This window comes from Tachysurus vachellii, chromosome 9 (genome assembly GCF_030014155.1).
Source record: "Tachysurus vachellii isolate PV-2020 chromosome 9, HZAU_Pvac_v1, whole genome shotgun sequence".
NCBI classification, from domain to species: Eukaryota; Metazoa; Chordata; class Actinopteri; order Siluriformes; family Bagridae; genus Tachysurus; species Tachysurus vachellii.
In genome coordinates this window covers 6,874,265-6,896,008 of record NC_083468.1, presented here as the reverse complement: position 1 = coordinate 6,896,008, position 21,744 = coordinate 6,874,265, and the positions used below count along the sequence as shown (strand labels likewise).

Here is a 21,744-nt window from a genome sequence, read left to right as displayed (position 1 = left end):
CTTAATAGACTGGACTGTGAATATGACATGTAAAACTGACCCAAGTTGAACCCAACAAGGACCGCCCAATTTTTATTGTCTGGGTAAACGATCTCAGAGTGCATGTAGACATCATAACAAAGGCATAATAATAATTCATATTTTGTACCTCATATGGTCTGACCATTAAACTAATTTGAAAGCATTTACAGATTTCAGTTCCTGGGGTCTTTAATTCATTTCAGATGACAAAAGAAACAGGGTTGTTGGTTCAGCCTAATGAGTCATGACATATTTTCAGACTGGATAACTGAGAACTGACTATTTCACTACTAAAGCCATAGCTTTAGCAAAGTATCCAATGGTCACATAGATCTATTATGTACTTCCTGTTTCGCTAGTTTACCTCGCTCCTGCTCTGCTCTGTCCACACCCCTATTCATTGTCATCATCTATTTCTTCAATTGTTATTATAGTCTCGCTTTGTCCCTGTAATATTTAGAAGCTCTACAGTACAGCTTGTATTGTTGATTTAAATGTATCTAAGTGCGTCGACTCTCGCCTTGAACACACAGCTGCCTCTGTTGTTTGTGTATTACATGCTCCGTGTAAAAAGTCCTCATAAACATGTTTAACGGATTTAACGTGTGTAATCGTTGATACGTGGACGTTTTCTGCATGGAAACATATATTTATCAATTTGAGTAAATAACTCTCCAGAGTTTGTGCTTTGTAACAGTCAGATGTAAAGCTCTCACTTTGATAGTTTTAACCCCAGGAAAAACGCTGTGCTTTGCGGTTTCTACGTAACATGACAAGCTGAAATTAACTTTATGGGAAAGGAAGAAAAAGAGTGGCTGTTGAGAGAATGACTGTTTATAGCTGCTTTAACATAATAATAGCAGGAATAAACTTGATTCATTGCTGCTCCTAGACATTAAATCTACTAATAAACGGAAGGGTGAAAGTATAGGTGACTTTCTTTAATTGATAAACGATTTTATTTGCTGGCAAATTGTTAGTGCTGTGATATACGAATGGAAGGATCGGAGGAAAAAATTTCATGGTGTTAAACATTTTTATAGCAAAATAAACAACTTTGGGGCTTTAACAGTGACTTTGCTTTGCGTCAGGAGGTAACGTAGCTCACTGTCTGTTTTTTTTAATCAAAGCATTGTTGTGTTTTACTTCTAGCTAGAGAATACTAAGGTAATAAAAAAAAACAAATTAGTCATGTTAAACATATTACTGTTGTACTCTACTTCCTGTCTGTCGTTATACAATTTTAAAAATGCTTGATTCTGTTGCTTTTTTTGAGATCTGGCTTGCTGTTTTTTTTTTTTGTTTGTTTGTTTGTTTCTTCTACAGAAATCTACTTGAATTGGTGAATTTGCAAACACGGGACTCTTCTTTTAAACTCCTACCAGTAAAAACATGTAAATAATTACTTTCAATTACAGTTGTACATATGTTCAGTGCATGTAAATCAAATAGACTTTTGGCTGAATGCATGTTGTCATAATGTTACACGATGCATCTTGGCCAAAATCTCCAGAAAATCTTTTTAAAAACATTTTAAAATCAATTTTTTTTTTTATTTATGGCAAGCTGCTCCGAATATCATAGTTTACTTGACTTTTTTGTTAATTTATGCGATGGCAAAATTACTACTCTTGGTAAGACTCAACAGAGAACAAGATAAAAAAAAGCTGTGCAAAATCTCATGGCGTCCATTTGTTCCATTTATGCTGCAGCTTTTAAGTCTTTCTAATATCCCCATGCCGCATAAACCTCACCTGCCTGCCATCTTTCATCTGCACTCCATCCAACTTCTCTCTGATGAGATCGAACGGCGCCAGGATCACGCCTACACTCGAAGTCTGACCGCATGCCGCCTCTTCATGTTTACATCCACGTTAATTATTGCTTTAGGTAGCTTGACATATCAACAGTCATAAGCACTGACTCAGCCCAGAGCCCATGTGCAATCTTGCTCACTTTGAAATTTTTTTGCAGAACGCCTCAAAAGGTGCAGGTTTTTGGGAGGTGACAGTTTATCTTCGCCCCAAGCACGCATAAAAAGACAGAATGAGAGAGACAGAAAGGCAGAGGGAGGATATAAGGCGAGCTGGGTAGCTTTAATGAGGATCTTTTGTCGAACCAGCAACAAAACAAAACGCTTACAGTCCGCTGGGATAAAAGCTCTAGTAAAGCAAAACTAACAGACAGAGAGAGAGGAAGTAAAAAGGGCTGTGGATGTGAAATATGGATGTACAGAGGCCTCAGCAACGTTTACAGCCAACACTCATATTATCTGTATGGGAGGTGTATATAAAACTTCAAAGCCCTGAGCATGCAGCCTTTTGTTCCGCCGTACGTATTTTCCGTTTTGTTCAGCTCTAAACGACACATTTTAATTTAGGCTGAAAATTGAAAAGATACTATCGCTGAAAAATGAGTTAAAACATGGAACATTAAGAGTAACATCCCAATTTCTCTAATGTATGAGAACAAATATTCATTCATTCATACATTTATTTTCTACCGCTTATCCGAACTACCTCAGGCTTCATCGGGCATCAAGGCAGGATACACCCTGGACGGAGTGCCAACCCATCGTAGGGCACACACACACTCTCATTCACTTACACAATCATACACTAGGGACAATTTTCCAGAGATGCCAATCAACCTACCATGCATGTCTTTGGACCGGGGGAGGAAACCGGAGTACCCGGAGGAAACCCCGAGGCACGGGGAGAACATGCAAACTCCACACACACAAGGTGGAGGTGGGAATCGAACCCCCAACCCTGGAGGTGTGAGGCGAACGTGCTAACCACTAAGCCACCGTGCCCCCCAGAAGCCAAATTATTTGACGATAAAATTTAAAAGAGTAAAAAGCGGACTCCTATATAACATGTACACGCTCTAATATACTGGTGATCAGATATAAAAGCACAACTGATTATCTTTCTTCCTCATAATTAGCTCTGATGAAGAAATAATAAGAACACATCTTGAATTGAGGTATTGTTTGAAGGAAATAATACAAGACAGAAATAATACATCAAGTCTAAATTTAGCCATGATGAAGCCCAAAACGAGCAGTAAGTGTGTATGATGTTGCCAAAAATGTACCGTTTTGTGTGGCTGTACATGTTGTGTTCCACAAATCAATCCCATTGGCTAGTGCTAGAGACATCTTCACTTTCCAAGAGTGACCAAACCTGTGAACCTGTGATACAATCCTGCAAAATACAGCTGTCAATCAAACTTCCCTGGAAAGGACGGTAATGTGATTAAGATGGGACTGCATAATCGCCACGCACTGGAGTAGCGTTACTGCGGAGCAGCCATGCCCTTTTAAAATGAGAGGCTTTTCAACTGTGCATATAATCGGAGACGAGATCTCTCTGATTAAGACATAATCACCTTGCTGACCTAGCAACACACACTCTCATACACACACACCAACTTAAGCAGAAAATGCACTGCATACCGCATAGTGGTTTACCAGTTAGGTTTTGAAGTTGACTAAGGCTTAAGGAGAAAATAAATCGGATTTGCTTCCTGCTAGTCATACACCAGTAACCAATAACACGATATATCTTGCTATATTTACGTATCGTAGTATTGTGATTCTAAGCACATTACAATTACAGCTTTGTGTTCTACTTTGAGAAGATTCAGCCAATGTAGTTTTTTTTTCCACAGGGTCTGAGTTTCATTTACAAGACCGCACAAGAACAAATATCTCCGAAGGTCACTTTGTTTGGCCAGATTTCAAGTACACACCTTGTACACACATGCGAACTACTGAACTGAAACAGGGCCAGTTTGTAGTAATGGTGGTAACCGATGCAAATGCAGGTAAATGTGCCAACACTTTTCATACAAACCTTATACAAATACAGAAAATATCCAGAAGGGCAGACTGCCAAATTTTGTGTGCTGACATTAGGATATATCTTGTGTAGTGAACAGTTTGGATTTGGATCCATGGGATTCACATGGGTGAGACAATAAATATATCCAAATATTAAAATAGCTTTTGTTTGATGTGGCACCAAATGTACTGGTGGTGGTGTTTTTTCTTTTATTTGTCCCTTTTGAAATATTTGTTGTTGTTGTTTTTTTTTTGACAACTCATCCAGACCTAGTTTTGTGATCATTCCATTAAATGCTCTCTAGTATGTACATGTCCCACCCCCAGGGGCAGGTCTTGTTCTACAGTCTCAGCAAACATGGTTCCCTGGCACATTTATGCTGTTGTGCATTCTCTAGCACACTATTCGTTTTTTTTTTTTTTAAGAACCCCTTCGTTTAGAGATAAATGGCAATAGTTTAGGTTAATACATTAAACCAGTGGTCTTCACTATTTTTTCATGTGAGCCACACTGATAGGACAAAGTCAATAGGAGAGCCACTTTCACCGCAAAGTATGCCAAGTTATTCAGTCTTAAATAGCTTATCTGCTTAAATACAATGTACAATATTGCAATACAATAATTATTCGAGTTGCGGATGATGCATGCTCCCCATCAGTTACCTCTTTTGTCACTGTCACATTGCTTTGTTGCTGTTCATTTTGTGCGCGGGATTGTTTGATAAGAAATCGATCCATTTTTTGTGTACAGTAAACACAAGTTATTAACTAGCATGAAACACAAACTAGCTTCTGGCAGGCCGCCAAAAACTGGCTATTGCGCAGAACGCAGTGAGTCAGTGACGAGTCAAATAATATATATAAATATATTATTATTTGTAATAGAGCACATTTGTTTTTCTATGCTTCCCTGATTGTTTTTAATGTTATTTAAATGAAAAATAAATTTTAACCACATGATCATATCATCGTATTATTTACTGCCATGCGAGCCGCATATTAAAGCTTGGCGAGCCGCAGGAGGTTCGCGAGCTGCGCAATGAGTAACACTGCAGTAAACAGTAAAAGTCTAAAATAAAAAGAACAGAATTTGAGTTTGTTAGAATTAGTTGACTTTAAGGGCATTCAATTCCAGCATGTCTTGCTAGCTAGGACTGATCAAGAATGTAATGAGTTCTATGTAATTGGGGGAAAATATCCTACACACTCTGTGTAAATTCATATAAGTCATAAGTCATAGATATGAAGTCACTATAATGAAAACTGCTAGTACTAGCTTTACAGACATGTCCCTGTTTGATACGCTTGGTACAGTACCAGGCAGGAAGTGAAACCAAATTCAGCACTCAAGTTACTGGAATCAACAAATCCATTATCTGGTTCACAGTTAATTCACTGCACCATGCTATGAGGTCGGATAGAAAAGATGTCTTTTTCATCTTTAAGCCAACAGAGAAAACTGACAACCAATGAGAATAGCTCTTCACAGGATTTTACCACACAGGATTTTAGAATATCAGTCATTGGGAGTCAGTGAGTATGCATGCCTACACGTATGGTACACTGTGCATTAAAAGGTTTTAATCTTCAAAACCACCTAGTATCTAGCTATATACATCTCTTTCTTTCTCAACACTTCCTTCCATCCTTCCTTCCTTCCTTTGAGACATCCCTTTGAGGCCTTGAAGCAAGCTAATCCCCTTCTCGACTTTCTTGACAAACCCAAAGTGGTTTATTTCGTTCCTTAGAGTCTCAGTCATCATAAACCACCACCGTGGCTTGGAGATAAAGGCTGATAAAGAGAAAGAAGCCAGAGAGTGTGAAAATAGAGAAAAGATTTAGCACTGTGTCTTAAAACAATTGGCACTTTGAAAGTGCTGCGAGCATCAAGATCCTACAGAATTAAGCACTGGCTTCAGTCGCAACTGTTAGATGCAACTTTCTCCTTAAACAGAAGACAGGAGCATCAATCTGTAGCGCCATAACTCTCAGGAAAATCTACAACTAGAACAAGTCATAATGGCGGCCGAGATTCGCAGCGAAACCACACCGTTTTTCAGCGCCTTGAGCAAAGAAGATTGCCTGCCAGCTCTAAGTTGCAAGGGCTGCCTTTTTTATATACTAACCATAATAAATGGCTAATTGGCTAAACGCCAACTATGAAGCAAGGTGCATATTATGCTAAATAAACGACATACTTTGTCAAGAGCTGCTGGGAACTTGCTTTAATGTCGTTAATCATAACACTGGAAGAACTGACGGCAGGAATACATTCCTTCATTATAGTCATACAAAGAGGAATATATAGCTCTAAATACCTTTAAAGTAACCTGAATAAACATTTGATTTGGTTTGAAAATGAGTGAGTAGACAAAAGATCACAATATCACCCAAAATATAGTCGCTTCAGTGGTATCTGGCAGTTGTAGTGAAGCTACGAGAATGTTGTAATCTGCCTCAAACCGCATCTAGTTCTTCACTTCAACAGACTAGACAGTGATGTTCCCTCTGAATCATTTTAACATTCAAATATTCATAAAAAAAGATGTTTGTATAACCGCTAGAGGACGAAAGTGCGTCTTTAACGTGATTAAGAATCCTTGTTTCGTTGCAGTTAAACTTTCCTCCTTTTGGTGGTGCTTTTGTTTGATTTGTTTTGATTGAGTAATTAACAAACAGAAATAATTAATATAATAATAAGAAATAATTAGCTTTACAAAAGTCTATATTTCAGTATTTTAGCTGTAAAATACTGTAGCAGAGCACAATTCTTCTTGGCTTCAAAGAATTAAACAAATAAATTGGGCTAACTCTTTTTATCAGCCTAAAAATGGAATGTATGCCTGTTTTTGTTGTGCCCATGTTCAGAATGTCTTTATCAGGTCACACTCCATAGTGGTGATAAATGGCTCACATTAAAATAGACACTCAGGGCTTTGTAGTTCGTAAGTATTTCTGTGTTTATGTTGCCTAATATGGGGAATAAATTCATACAAATGTTTCTACCTTTAAAGTAAATGCTGATATCAAATGAGCCGAACTGCCCCAGGCGCTTGTTCATAAACATCTAACTTCATCTATTTGAAGGTATTATCTACAACCACACGACTCACACTGAAAGCCAAGTGTCCTGACTCATTTTATATCAGACTTGTGGCCATAAAATAATGAATTTTATTTTTTATACTTATTGAAAATGCCCAATAAGTCTATTTCCATTCCACCATTTTTAATAGAACAGCAGTGTAAAAATTGGTAAAAGGGGTTGAAATAAAATTCAAAGGATTAAAATTGGTCAAAAGGTTTTGTTGTAAAAAATCATCCGGTCTCAGCAGTAACGAACCTTTACAATAATCTGATGATCAGTACAGTTATCTGTATGTTGTATTTCCAAACCCAGCCAATAAACATGCAATGCCTGGAATAATGCTGTGTACACTAAAGGTCGTAACCTGTACCTTAAATCTATACCATTGATTAAACAGTTAGCCGTATTGCGAAAATAAACCTACACAGTTACATGGCTAGTAACAAAAGACTAGTTTGATGCTGAAAAAAGGTGAACAGACATAATTTAGTCCACACTTTGTAGCTCCAAAATGTCGTGATTCCGAGTTTTGTCTTCCCCCAATTCTGAGAAATTTATTATCTCTCTTTTGTCCCATAACATCATATCTGCCATATCTTCACCACCTGCTACCATCCAAAATCTGCCCACTCCCAAGAGTCCAATATACACCTCTAACTTATACACCATGCCTTTGCTACTCTCTGCAGCAAAATATATCCAGACACTGTTCCTTTTTCAGATTTTCTCAAGGACTTCATGTGGGTGTAAGGCATAATGAATACAGACAGTGTTCAAATATCGTTGCCTCAAACTGTTAACCTGTTACAAAATTAACAGTATACAGTGAGTGGATAGTTAGCGTATAAAAGCTCATGTATAAATGGAAACTATTTAGAATGGGTCTCTAGGATACTCACAGCCAACAGATTGTCTAATATCTTCTGTATGCATAGCTCGCAACTAACTAACTCCTGAATTGTGAAGTTTGCAGTACGGATTGCTCACCGCAATTCCGTGCATGTACACTCCTGTAGACTGGCTGCCATTTATCGAGTTGGATACAGGAGCGTTTACACAAGAAACGTGGTTTTTTCGACAATCCGGTTAGTTCTGAAAAAATGTTTATATGCTTCGAGAGACTCTGAGATTGTGTATATCTACATATGCATACGCGGTAATTTGAACTTTGATTGACAAGTTTCAAATCGAGTTACGAATTACTGCAAATTTTAATATGGATTGTATTTTGGGCTTCATTTCATGTAATAAGAATTTAATGAATCCTTCAGGAAACTCAATCCTTATTTTAATAAAAATTATCAAACACTATTCCATACATGATGTCAAATTAGACTGGCGATTCAATAAATAGCTACAGAGCTGCAATGGCAAAGCTGCATTACTAGAAGATTTAGTGCTGGTTAGTTGTCATTTTTACACTCTGGAAGTTTTGCCTTTTAGGGAGTTTTGTAATTGTCACTCAATGTAAATAATTCATGCCATGAACATGCTTGGTGTTTAGGATTTATTAACATTTGCACATGTAAGAAAATTTTTATTTTTGCTATCAAAACTAAGGACAATCTCGCATGAATGTTTAAAATAAAAATAAAATAGAATAAAAGCCTTATTTTGTCACATATACATTACAGAATAGTAACATTTTTTCTTTGCATACCCCAATTTTGGAAGCCATGATACAGCGCTTCTGGAGCAGAGAAGGTTAAGGGCCCAACAGTGGCAGCTTGGCAGTACTGGGGCTTGAACCCTGATCCACAACCCAAAGCCTTAACCACTTAAGCCAACTGAAGAAAAGCCAATTGGAAAGCTATTGAAGTAAAACCATTTCAGACATTTGTCCTTGCTATGAAAAAGAAAAGTGAAGGAAAACAAAGCTCTAGTACTTTAGGATATACTCTAGCCACATCATTGGCATCATTGGCATCAAGTCGCTTAGATCCTTACGCTTACGCCCATTTTTCCTGCTTCCAGCACATCAACCTTGAGAACTGAGTACTCACTTGCTATTTAATATATCCCTCCGCTTGCAGGTGCCATTTTAACAAGTTCAATGTTATTCACTTCTTCTGTCATATCAGTGAATGTGGTTTTAAACCAACGAGCAGCCAAACAAACAAATAACTTCTATAAACAAATAACAAATAACCTCTCAGGCGTCATTGGGCATCAAGGCAGGATACACCCTGGACGGAGTGCCAACCCATCGCAGGGCACACACACACTCTCATTCACTCACGCACTCACACACTAGGGACAATTTTCCGGAGATGCCAATCAACCTACCATGCATGTCTTTGGACCGGGGGAGGAAACCGGAGTACCCGGAGGAAACCCCGAGGCACGGGGAGAACATGCAAACTCCACACACACACAAGGTGGAGGCGGGAATCGAACCCCGACCCTGGAGGTGTGAGGCAAACGTGCTAACCACTAAGCCACCATGCCCCCCCGAACAAATAACTAAATCGTGCAATGTGCTGCAGAAAGAAAGCATACATGTCTCAGTGCTCGCATATTTGAATTGCTCTCATACTCAAACCTGTATCTGTACTGATGCACCCCTAGAATTTTATAACAGCACTACAATACTATTCTTTTGAGATGATTAAAAAAATATATTTTCTTATATATAATCACATTGATGTTCATTCATGCATTCATGTTTTTATTGGCGTAATGTTTTATATATACAAAATGACTTACATGTGAGGCAGAAACCGATACAAGCATCTATCAGTCGAGTCAGTCTCCAGCAATCCTGGTATTTGAACCAAGAACCTTCTGGAACTTTTATTCCTATTCTTCACCTTTAAGAATCCAATTACGGTGTTATTTCTATATAGACGGTGTCACAGTGACATACTGACGTCTACCAACGCTAAGCACACCTACGCAGTTCTAACATGCGCTGCCTGCACAAGGTACACACTGCATTCAGACTGAAGGGATGAGTGTTGAAAGTGGGACTCAGTCTATCCCTGGATCAGAGGATCATATTACTGCGGAAGAGAGAGAGAGGAGGAAGGGAGAGAGAGAGAGAGAGAGAGAGAGAGAGAGAGAGAGAGAGATACACAAAGGTTGCTTTCAAAGAAGAGAAAAAAGAGAAAGGACATAGTAATCTGTACCTCTATACAGTGCCAATTCCAGATTGCTTTCTTTTTTCTTCTTCTTCTTTAGTTAGTTCCTCTTTTTCTTTCTTATTCTTTCCTGTTCGCTCAAGTTCCTTGACAAGCTCACTGACAGCTGAATGAAACTCTGGACTAACCTGCAGAGACGGCGAGTCAATGCGATTTGCCACTAGCAAACTTTGAACTTTCCTAGCTTTGTGTGTGTTTGTGTGTGTGTGTGTGTGTGTGTGTGTGTGTGTGTGAGTGGGTGTGTGAGTGTGTCAGTGTGAGCACACTCCTCCCACTCCCCTTCACTCTCCAGCAAGCATGCCTTGGCAGGTTTGTGTCTCGCCGTAGGATCAAAGGCTCCTCTTTCACCTCTCCTCGCTTCCTTCTCTCGCTCCTTCTTGATATTCCCTCTCTACTTCGCTTTTCATTGTTGCTGACTTCGCCAGAACAGAAAAGAACCTTCATCCCTTCCTCTGGGGGCACACACACCCTTCCAAGGTGGTGAAATGAACTGCCTTTATGCTCTTTCCTCTTCTTACTTTCTCTACTTTCTGACCTGAGCATAAATCTGGTTCAAGCCCACAGTGAAAAAATTAGGGGGAGAAAAAAACGCATTTAAAGATTATTCCGACTCTAGAAGCATCAAGGACATTTTCACAGCCGGTCTCTGATTACAGACTAAATTTATAAGCCTTATGTCTGTCTCACTAGAGCACGAAGATGTACAGAAACTTCCTCAATGCCTGATGACATCCTGGCACAAAATAAAATACATTAGATACCTATACTGTTTATCTAAATCGTAGACTGTACATTATAAGAAGCAATCTGCAATATACAATTAATGTTAGGCACACGTTAGGAAGGAAGGTTAGGTAATTGGTGCATATAATGCTGTAGACTTTATTCAAGTCCTTTTTGATTTCATGGAGGTTTTTTGATTGATTGTCGTGGCCAAAAATGCTTGAAAAACTGCAGCTTTTTTTTGTGCTTATTTTGTGGAAAACTACTCAAACTAACATGGATTCAAGAAGGCTTTAGCTGAACACGATTATGATAATATGACTCGTCTTGGCCCAAATCTGCAGCAAATTTGTCATTATGAAAAGATTTCAAGCTCCTCCTATTATCGCAGTGTTCGCTCGATTTTTTATAATCACAAAATCATGACATGGTAGAGGGAATGTTTTTTGGCTTGCAGCAACATTTACCACATTATCCCAGACCACCAAAACATGTTTGGCAGAATCAAAAGGAACAAAGAACCGAAAAGAAGGAAAGAGATATAGTCGGATTCGTCAGGGTGTGAATGTAGTTGTCGCCTTAAATAACTACAGTCGCATGACAAAAGACAGCAAACACAGCCAGAGTGCAAAGTCTAACTCCAGAATTCAGTGGATAAATGACCCAGCAGCTCTCCTTCGTATGAGTGTGTAAAAGTCACAGTAAGATGGAGCAAACGGTAAACATTAGGTCGCTTTGCTGATGCTCCATGCTATAATCAAGCATTCCTATCAGGCAGCAAACGAGCCTTTGTCATTCAGGATCCTTCGGCACTCATTAGGCTGTTAGCACAGAGACTGACAGCTCGTCTCATGTTCCTCTTATCTACACAGACAACCAGTAGTGCTTAAATGAACACACACACACACACACACACACACACACACACACACACACACACTGCCACCCTGGAGTGCCAACCCATCGCAGGGCACACACACACTCTCATTCACTCACGCACTCACACACTAGGGACAATTTCCCAGAGATGCCAATCAACCTACCATGCATGTCTTTGGACCGGGGGAGGAAACCGGAGTACCCGGAGGAAACCCCCGAGGCACGGGGAGAACATGCAAACTCCACACACACACAAGGTGGAGGCGGGAATCGAAGCCCGACCCTGGAGGTGTGAGGCGAACGTGCTATCCACTAAGCCACCGTGCCCCCCTTTGTTTCTTCTTCTTTTAAAAAAAAAAAAAAAGTACATTACAACTCCAAAAGTGTGAAAGCAGACTAAAAATCTCAAACCTTAACCTTCATGACAATGCCCCTGTGCACAAAGCAAGATCCATGAAAGACTGGAAAATCTTATGTGGTCTGTACGGAGCCCTGACCTCATCTTACTTACGCTCCAAAATCTAGTGGAAAGTCTTTTTTTCTTAGAGGAGTAGAGATTATCATAGCAGCAAAGAGGGATTAACTCTGTGTAACAGCCAACCCGACTGAACACCGTCCTGCACGTCGAAGAGAACCATCACCTAAATTCTAACACTTCCTGCTTGCCATTATGCATTTCCTTATTTTACTTCCGAAATTTTGATGACATATACCACGACCACGACAACAGTCTAGTGTGTAGTATTGCTGATTAACCTCTGCATACCAAGCTGTTGTTTGTTTCTAGCTTTTCTGTGTATGAGCCTCACTCTTTGTTGTTCGCTATGCTGACTGCTTTCCCTGGTTTATGACTCTCTGCCTGTATTTTCATTGTTCTGGATCTTTGCTTGACGAATTGGATCGTTTACCTGGATTATTTATTAACGTGCTGTTTCACATATGGATTCTACAGCCTCTTCATTACACTCTGGAAAACACATATGGATGTGATGGTCAGGTGTCTACAAAACTTCTGACCATGGAGTATATATATTTCTATGAATCTATGCGTATGTATTTATTAGGATATGCTTTATATCTGACAGCATGTTCAAGTATGAATCTCCTTAAAAAACTGCATCCTGTGGGATCCTAGTCTTGGTGCACACCTCTAGTCACAGTCATATGCACTTTAAAGCTTTCTGGCAAGGTTTCCATAAAAAAATATAGATTTGGACCTATTTACAATATGTTAATATCTGTTCATTGAATATGTATCAGTAATTGGTTTCAAATATTTAATTTATAACTGTATAATTGATAGTAACCGATGTCTAGAATTAGGGTTAATAATCTTAGATTCGTTTTATAATGATTAATATTAGATCATTTATCCAATATATATATATATATATATATATATATATATATATATATATATATATATATATATATTCAAGATTGTACTTGCTACAGTATCATGTTTGCAGTCTGAAGGTGTTCAGTGGTTATTTAGAATGTTCATTTCATCTATCAAAACTTTGAACTAAATTGAACAAAAATTGTCACACTATCAACATAGCAAAAATAAAAAAATAAATAAATGAAATTAATTATTTGGCCACTGTGAAGTAATTAAGCAACTGTAACCGTGTTGAAATATTACAGTTACAGTTTAATTGCTATAAAGATGCTCATATATTATGCATTGGTTTACTGTAAATCTGTTAGAATTAATTCATTTTTACAAATATAAGAAAATGTGTAAAATAATGCAAATATATTTTCAAGCATTGGATTTGAACCTGGGTATCAGCAAAGGACGACCTTAAAAACACAGCAAATCTACGGTGGCCGAGAAGTGCAAAACAAATTAACAAATCCGAAAACACATTAACAAATCCAAAAACACATTAACAAATCCAAAAACAAATTTTTCAGATTTTTCTGATTTGTTCATTTGTTTTCTGATTTGTTCATTTGTTTTCAGATTTGTTCATTTGTTTTCGGATTTGTTAATGTGTTTTCGGATTTGTTAGTGTTTTGTTAATTTGTTTTGCACTTCTCGGCCACCGTAGAAATGTGATGTCTTTAAATTATGTGCACAGGTTAGGAAGTAAACAATAAGATCCTTAACTTTTTCTGCAATTTTAATGGCTTCTTTAATACTATCATGGTCAGATGCTGAATATGAAATATATCACGCTGTTTATGTAGAAGGAAGCACACAGACAAATTCTACTGGTTCTTATTTTGTCCACATTGCTGTGGACAAGGTTTTTTTTTTTTTTGGTTTTTTTTTAAATCTACTGTCAAAGATGATTCTGATACTAATAAGTTGACACTGGCACATTCTCTGTCCTGGTATTTCATGCTGCTTATTTTTACTGTCTGCCTCAGATAAAGCCCCAGCCAAACTGAGACCTTATAGGTTAGAACCCTTTGTTCTTCCCCTGTTAAAGGGGTTAAAGATCACAACAGTGGCTGGAATAATAGGCTGTGGGGGCAGACAGAGAGCTACTCCTGTTCTGAAGGGCTCCAGGGAAAGAGAGAGTGAGAGAATGAGAGAGAGCGAGAGAGAGAGAGAGAGAGAGAGAGAGAGGGAGTGTAGAGGTATATGGTGTTATGTAGTGAGGATTGAGTTTCACCAGCACCTGTTTAAGCTCCACCCACACACACACACACACACACACACACACACACACACACACACACACACACACACACACACAGTCTTCCTACACTCCTGGGATTTACAGCAGCTGGCTATCCACATTTCCACAGCATTGCTTGCCAGACCTTTCCGGATTGTGTGAAAGTGACGCCTCACACGGTGCAGCCCTCTGCTCTCGTAAACACAACACAAACACAGTGGCAAAAGCAAGTGGCACCTCGCAAACTCAAAACCATGAGAAGTGTTTTAAAACCTTGAATATCCTAACACTGAGAAAAGGAAACGTTCATTTTGGGTTGAAGTCAAAGGAGTGTGTGAAGATATCTTTTAGCTCCAGAGAAAGAGGATTGGCATCTCTCTCACATACACATGCAAACACTTCAACTGAAAACGGTTAACTTATTTACTTGTTTAATGCTAAGCAGTAACCTCTTATGTCCCTTTGACATGGCCACACACGGACACACACACACACACACACACACACACACACACACACACACACACACACACACACACCACTGCTGAATTTTTGCTAATTCCAATGAGACTAATGTTGTTTAGGGTGAGTTCACATGTGCATTTTAAAGAATAAGTGATGTCTGGATCATCACCATTGTGTATACACACACACACACACACACACACACACACACACACACACACCACTGCTGAATTTTTGCTAATTCCAATGAGACTAATGTTGTTTAGGGTGAGTTCACATGTGCATTTTAAAGAATAAGTGATGTCTGGATCATCACCATTGTGTATACACACACACCACTGCTGAATTTTTGCTAATTCCAATGAGACTAATGTTGTTTAGGGTGAGTTCACATGTGCATTTTAAAGAATAAGTGATGTCTGGATCATCACCATTGTGTATACACACACACACACACACACACACACCACTGCTGAATTTTTGCTAATTCCAATGAGACTAATGTTGTTTAGGGTGAGTTCACATGTGCATTTTAAAGAATAAGTGATGTCTGGATCATCACCATTGTGTATACACACACACACACACACACACACACACACACACACACACACACCACTGCTGAATTTATGCTAATTCCAATGAGACTAATGTTGTTTAGGGTGAGTTCACATGTGCATTTTAATGAATAAGTGACGTCTGGATCATCACCATTGTGTATACACACACCCAAACACACCCTCACACCCACTTGAATCTCAGTTTTAATCTCCCATTATTGTTTCACTATTCACTATTCACTACTGCAATCACTGTTGTATCATAAAGCAAGATGAAAGAAATGAGGTTTAAAATTAGTAAATGAGGCTTTTATTAAATACGTTGTCACTGTGTTTGGGGTGAGATTATCAGTGACCCGAGATCAGTGGACACAGTACGTGCCCGGCGCCACACATTCCCATCCCCATGGCAACTTGTGCTCATTCATGTGTATGCACAGGCAAACAGGAAGCTATTCAGCAGGCAGTGAAAGTTATCAGCTGTGTTCTTTTTCCCACTGCCCTTCATACACACTTTACTGCCATTAAATTAAAGGTCACACAACCAAATTACTTTTTCTTCTTAACTCCCTCCCAACGTCCTTCCCATATGTCTAAACATGTATAGATCTGACCTTTGCACCTCAATCGCAATACCCTACTGTGTGTCCTTCTGTCATAGCCCTAGCAAATCAAGAAAGATAAAGAACACCCTTTAGCAGTTGATATCTCTCGATGTAGAAGGGAAAAGACAACAATATACAGAATCCTCTTTTAAAATAACACAAAGAATATCTCTCTGTACCCTGTCGACTCTCTAAGTAGATATATGGTGTGACCTTCTAGAATTTAAGCTTCAGTAGATGTTTAAGAGGCTTCAATATTGTTTAATGTTACTCGAAGCTGTAAAGGAAAGCTGTTTGCTGCAAGTCGATGCCTCCATTAACAAGCTCTTAAAATGTGGTCAGTGGATGAATAGGAAATTCTGGCCTTGAAGGTCAGAGAAACTTTTCGGCAATAAAGTACATTTACATTTATACATTAGGCAGACGGGTTTATATGTCGGAGAATGCAGTCCAAGCACAAAGCTGGCTTTTTGTGTTACAAATAAAGAAGGCAGCTAAGAGACCTAAACAGTCTGACACAGTGCTATGATTGCCTAGCCATTACCTAACACAGTGTTACGTAATGAGACACACAGAAAGTTTAGCTTATCTGTCCCAGTGGCGAATCGCTATTGCCACTTGGGACATCTCAGACGATTGCTTGTTTGTTCAGTAATGCAGCAATGATGCTACTGCCAATCTAAGAAAAAAATGCAATCCAGAAATGTACACTAAATGGTCAAAAAGTATATGGATGCTCGACCATCACATTCACGTGTGCGCCTTCCGCCAAAGTTGGTAGCATGCTAGAATGCCTCTGTATGCTGTATAATTATGATTTGCCTTTAGTAGAGCTAAGGGGATTAGCCTAAATCACTGAACACCTTCAGGATAAATTGGAATTGGAATGTTGACAAGCCTTTTTGGCCAAGATCGGTGCCTGAACTCACCTCTCCAATTGGGCAGAAATTCCCATAGTCATGCGCCAAAATCTAGTGTAGAGCCTTTCTAGAAGAATGGATGATGTTATGAGAGCAATGAGAGCAATGATGGGTCCAACAATGGTCCTGGCCAATAGTCAGGTATCTACATACTTTTGGCAATATAGTATATCTCTAAAATGTTAATGGGATCTTAGTGTCACCATTTAAATTTATCGTCTAATCCAACTGTGTTCACCTGTTCTGTGTTAGTGTTTGAATTATTTGTCTTTGTGTAACATGTTGTGTCATTGTTCATTGAAAAGACTCAAGGTGTTATTTTTATCTTTAATTCCAGGCCTCATTATGCTGGCTATGGTTAAGATTTCCCGTTAGATGTTGTCTACCTGTGTTTTGACCCCTGATACGAGCAATGCTAATGATTCTTGGATTCAATTAATCAACTGATTAATGAGTTTAAACACATGCTTCCTCCTGCACTCTCTATTATGAAAGGATGTAAAAGCTGTTGGATTGTAAAAAGACAGCACACCTGCCATGAGTGTGGATGAATTTTTTACACTGGTAATTGCCGTTATCAAGACCAGATTTCTCAGATATCAGCGTTATCTAACAGCTGATTGTTAAGGGTCTCGCTCCAAGGCCCAACAAGGGCGCCCCAGTTCTAAGACTGGGGAGAACGTCTAGAGAACTTTACCCTTTGGAGTGACCACACTTGCAGTCCTTGATGCAGTCCGTGTTGTCAATCCCATGCTCCTTAAACAGATACTGAAAAAGCAATAAAACTATCATTGTGGCTTTACCAATGTAAACATACTTCTAAACCTTCAGCTTGGAAGCTACAGGTGATTACTAGATATGTTTCTCTGATAGCAGGAGCATTTGCAAGTCTTCACCACAAACACGTCATTTTCTATGCTTATGTCGTTAAACTCCGAGTAGGCGTCAGTCTTTTGTTCTTACTTTTCCTTATGGGTCCCATGAGAGCTACTTAAGAAATTCCCACACACTCAAAAGAGGAGTAGAATGTATCAATTAAGACTGAGGTTAAACTCTTTATGACCTACATAAAAGGAACACTATTAGCTGACACACCCTTTCCTATAGCAAACAACCTGAGAATTCCAAGTTCTTCCAAGAATAAGCTCTAGAGAATAAGCTCTGGATCTATCAGAATCATGACCATGGTAAAGAGGGTAAAATGAGCAACAGCTAGGTATTTTTATTACCATAGCACGTACTGGTCAGTACTGGTCAGTCCAGATCTCTGATTGGGTTAAGAATAAAATATGGATCAGCTAGCTTGAAAATGGTGGTTAAAATCCCACCAACCCATTGTTTTCCTGTCAAACCCTTCAGCTCAGTCATACTGTACACGTTCTGTCTTATAAGGTTATTCTCACCTAAATCCTAAAACATATTTGAATTCCCAATGATCTATGAACTCATTCTTACCTTCCAGGAGCATCATTTAACACGAATTCTGCATGAAAACAAGAAACCTAAAAGTTAAAATCTTCCTCATTCATGGCCTATCAATACACTCATCTTATCATTAGCTAGCAAGCTTCTCCTTGTATAAAGGTAAAACTAGGCCAGCCCCTTCAACACTCACTGTTGGCACACACTATTTTGTTTATTGTTGTTGTTGTGATTAATTAATCAGTATTAATATTTCCAGATACCTTATTACCTGTTGTATTTAGTTCCTTACTCTTCCTGCTTGGTTTTTAATTTACTTTTCATGCAAAAGTGATAACGCCAGAGCAGAAACAAATGTTTAACACACATGATCTAAAGAGACTATTCCAGACATGCATTTTGTAATGGTTTAAAATAATTCATTCTGAAGGAGATATCCGATGATCTGCTTTAGGGTCACAATATAGATCTCTAAGCCCTAAGGTTAATCATCAAAAAAACCTGATCTAAATGTAAGGTAGATCTTTAAGATGATCATGGCAGAGTTTATGTCATCTTTAAAAAAGGAATGTTTAGAGAAGTCCACATCACAGCCACATGGATGAGGAAGTATTCCAAAAGCTTAGTCATTAGAGTGGGAGTGTGCAGTGCAGAAGTACGTCACTAAAGCGAACAGAGAGCTTTTCGCGCACCAGCACATGAATAACGTCACCTGCTTTTCATAATGCTTCAAACACAAACAAATCTCCAGTGGCTCTAAACTAGACACCGTCATGGGTGTCATAAAGAGGTGTGGGAGTTTCTAGGCACTAAGATGAAAGGAGACTCAAGAGTAACTGACAAGGATAATTATACAAAAGAATGAAAACAGTCCATGAAGGAGAGCCCTGGGCATTAACATATCAGGGGCCCAAGGCTTATATTCCTGCCCCCGGTCACCAGTATTTTGCTCCCTATTATGACTTAGGCCACTCATTTAGGCTTCTCCCTTCTACCGTGACCAAGATCACCAAAGACTTTCATGGGATGATTATTGGATGTGACCAAATGATTATAGCACATTATTCTAATGGAGTTGAAAACATGTTTTACTTTTCAAAGTCAGATCCTTCACAATATACAACACCAGTAAATATATCACCGATATCGCCAAGACGACAATTATTTTAAGATATTTAGACATATAAATGAAGACATAGTGACTACCTTGCATGTTTAAGGTACTTCTGTATAAATAATAAATGATGGATGGCAGTATATGTGACTAATTTACTAGCACCATTAGACACAAAGAAATAAATATACACTGTCTGGAAATACTTCTATGAAACTTTTACAGGTTTAATAGAAAAGGAGTTGATGAGTTAATGATCAAATCTATCTAATATACACAACAACAGGCATGCCCAATCTTATCTTAGGTTTTTCATACCAATCAAGCACTTTATTCCACCTGGTTAATCAGCTGAGCTTGGCTTTCAATAGACTCAGGTGTGGCTTCTGCTTGGTTGGAATGAAAACCTGCACCCACACCGGCCCTTACCTAATAAGATTGGACACCCCTGAACCATATGGTTCTGTACGTGGAGACCTGATTTACAGCCATGTTAGATATTTTAACACATCGGCGTGATGTTCAGGTGTCCATGGCTACGACTTTTGTCTATTTAGTAAATGTTGCAACACTAAATTCATCACATTTTGTATTTTTTGTTGTCTATTTATTTTGAGCATGTAGTTGCTGAAAGTTTTGCTGTTTTAGCATTAGTTCTAAAGCCTTCTGCTAATTCCTACTGCCACCAAGCAGGAGGATCAGAGATTTGGATTACATGGATTTTGAGATTCCTCACAGTTACATGGTCTGTTTGTGCCTGTTTTCAGGGGTAATTAGGCCAGATTCTGAACAAAATAGCTTTTTGGATATCTATACCTTTGCATGTTAATCATACACATATGCATTTGAGAAAGGACTACTCAAGAACAACTGAGGAGTGAAAATCAGAAGTGTGGTTGATTGTCTGTTCCATTAATTGTCCTAAACAATGGGAAATTAGCAGCAGGATGTTTTACCAGATGTGAATTAGCTCCATGTGTATTGCATGAGCCAGAGTTACCAGGTGTGTTGTTTAATACCAAAATCTGCTTTTAAACTGCCAGCATCTCTTGTTTTTATTCATTCTGATATAAAGTTTATAATAATATGAGATCAGAACAGGGTCTTTTAATAATTGAGGTGCTTCTGTTATGCAGATTTGGCAACCCTAATGATAGCACATTCATCAGAAATACAAACATTCCCTCAAATCTAGAAAAAGAAAAGCAATACACCGAACACCTTTACAATGGACCACAAGACTAATTAAACACAGTTTTAACTCAATTCAGTTCAACTCAAAAGTTAAAATTCTGTATGCAGCTGTCTTTTAATTAACAACAATTAAGAATCAAATGTGTTGTAATTAACACCGTCCACACTCTTTACTTGTTTAATTGAAGAACTCCATTTAATAATTAACATGATCTTTATTATTGTACTCGTGTGTCCTCTTCTTTTTTTTTGTCCTGAGCTTTTTGACCTCTCTGTGTTTGATCATTTCTACACCTTAAACTAGCTTTCAAACTGCAAATTACGCTTCACATACAGTGGATGGTCACCATGCGCAGTTTGTATAATGGTATGGAGTAAATGGATTGTTGATTTCAGACACACTTGGAGCATGCTTTGTGGCTGTATCGTGCTGTGTTTTGCACTGCACCTACTGAGACACATACATCTAGCCCGCAGAGATGCTGAGCCAGCTTCCAGCTAACAGGAAGTAACAACTAATGGTTCCATTTAAGGCACATACATATATATTTTCTGTACGGTTTATCTTACACAAGGCAGGAGACATCCTGGAAAGGCTGCTGACCCTGGACTATATCGCACATACTATGGAGAATTTAGAGATGCCTAAAATATCATCCTGCAGTGCATGTCTTTGGACTGGGAGAGGAATCCAGAGTACCTGGAAGAAACTCCCAAAGAACAGGGAGAACATGCAAACTACAGAATCTTGCATTTACATATCTGGCATTTAGCAGACACCCTTATCCAGAGTGAATTAAATTTTTATTTCAATTTATACAACTGAGCAATTGAGGGTTAAGAGCCTTGCTCAGGGGCCCAGCAGTGGCAGCTTGGTTGGCCTGGGATTTAAACCCATGACCTTCCAATCAGACTCTGACCCCCCCCATCCTCTGAGGTGCGAGTCAAACCTGCTAACTACTAAGTCACCATGCCAGCCAGATAAGGTATATAGATAAGGTTATCATTCACTCATTTTCTACCGCTTATCCGAACTACCTCGGGTCACGGGGAGCCTGTGCCTATCTCAGGCGTCATTGGGCACCAAGGCAGGATACACCCTGGACGGAGTGCCAACCCATCGCAGGGCACAC

General features: G+C 38.8%; 1 protein-coding gene across 4 annotated transcripts in view; it reads right to left on the bottom strand.

Moving 5' to 3' along the window:
- Positions 1 to 21,744, bottom strand: part of large2 (LARGE xylosyl- and glucuronyltransferase 2) — an 82,429-nt gene that overhangs the window by 33,287 nt on the left and 27,398 nt on the right. For 2 of the 4 annotated variants that reach the window (XM_060877504.1, XM_060877500.1), the window contains exon 1: positions 10,085 to 10,319. The exons of 1 other annotated variant lie outside the window; for it this stretch is intronic. The gene's annotated coding sequence lies outside the window, so the exon portion shown is untranslated. Of the gene's footprint in view, positions 1 to 9,662; positions 9,959 to 10,084; positions 10,320 to 21,744 lie in introns of those variants that run through there. One more of the 4 variants, XM_060877501.1, reaches the window with a different exon arrangement.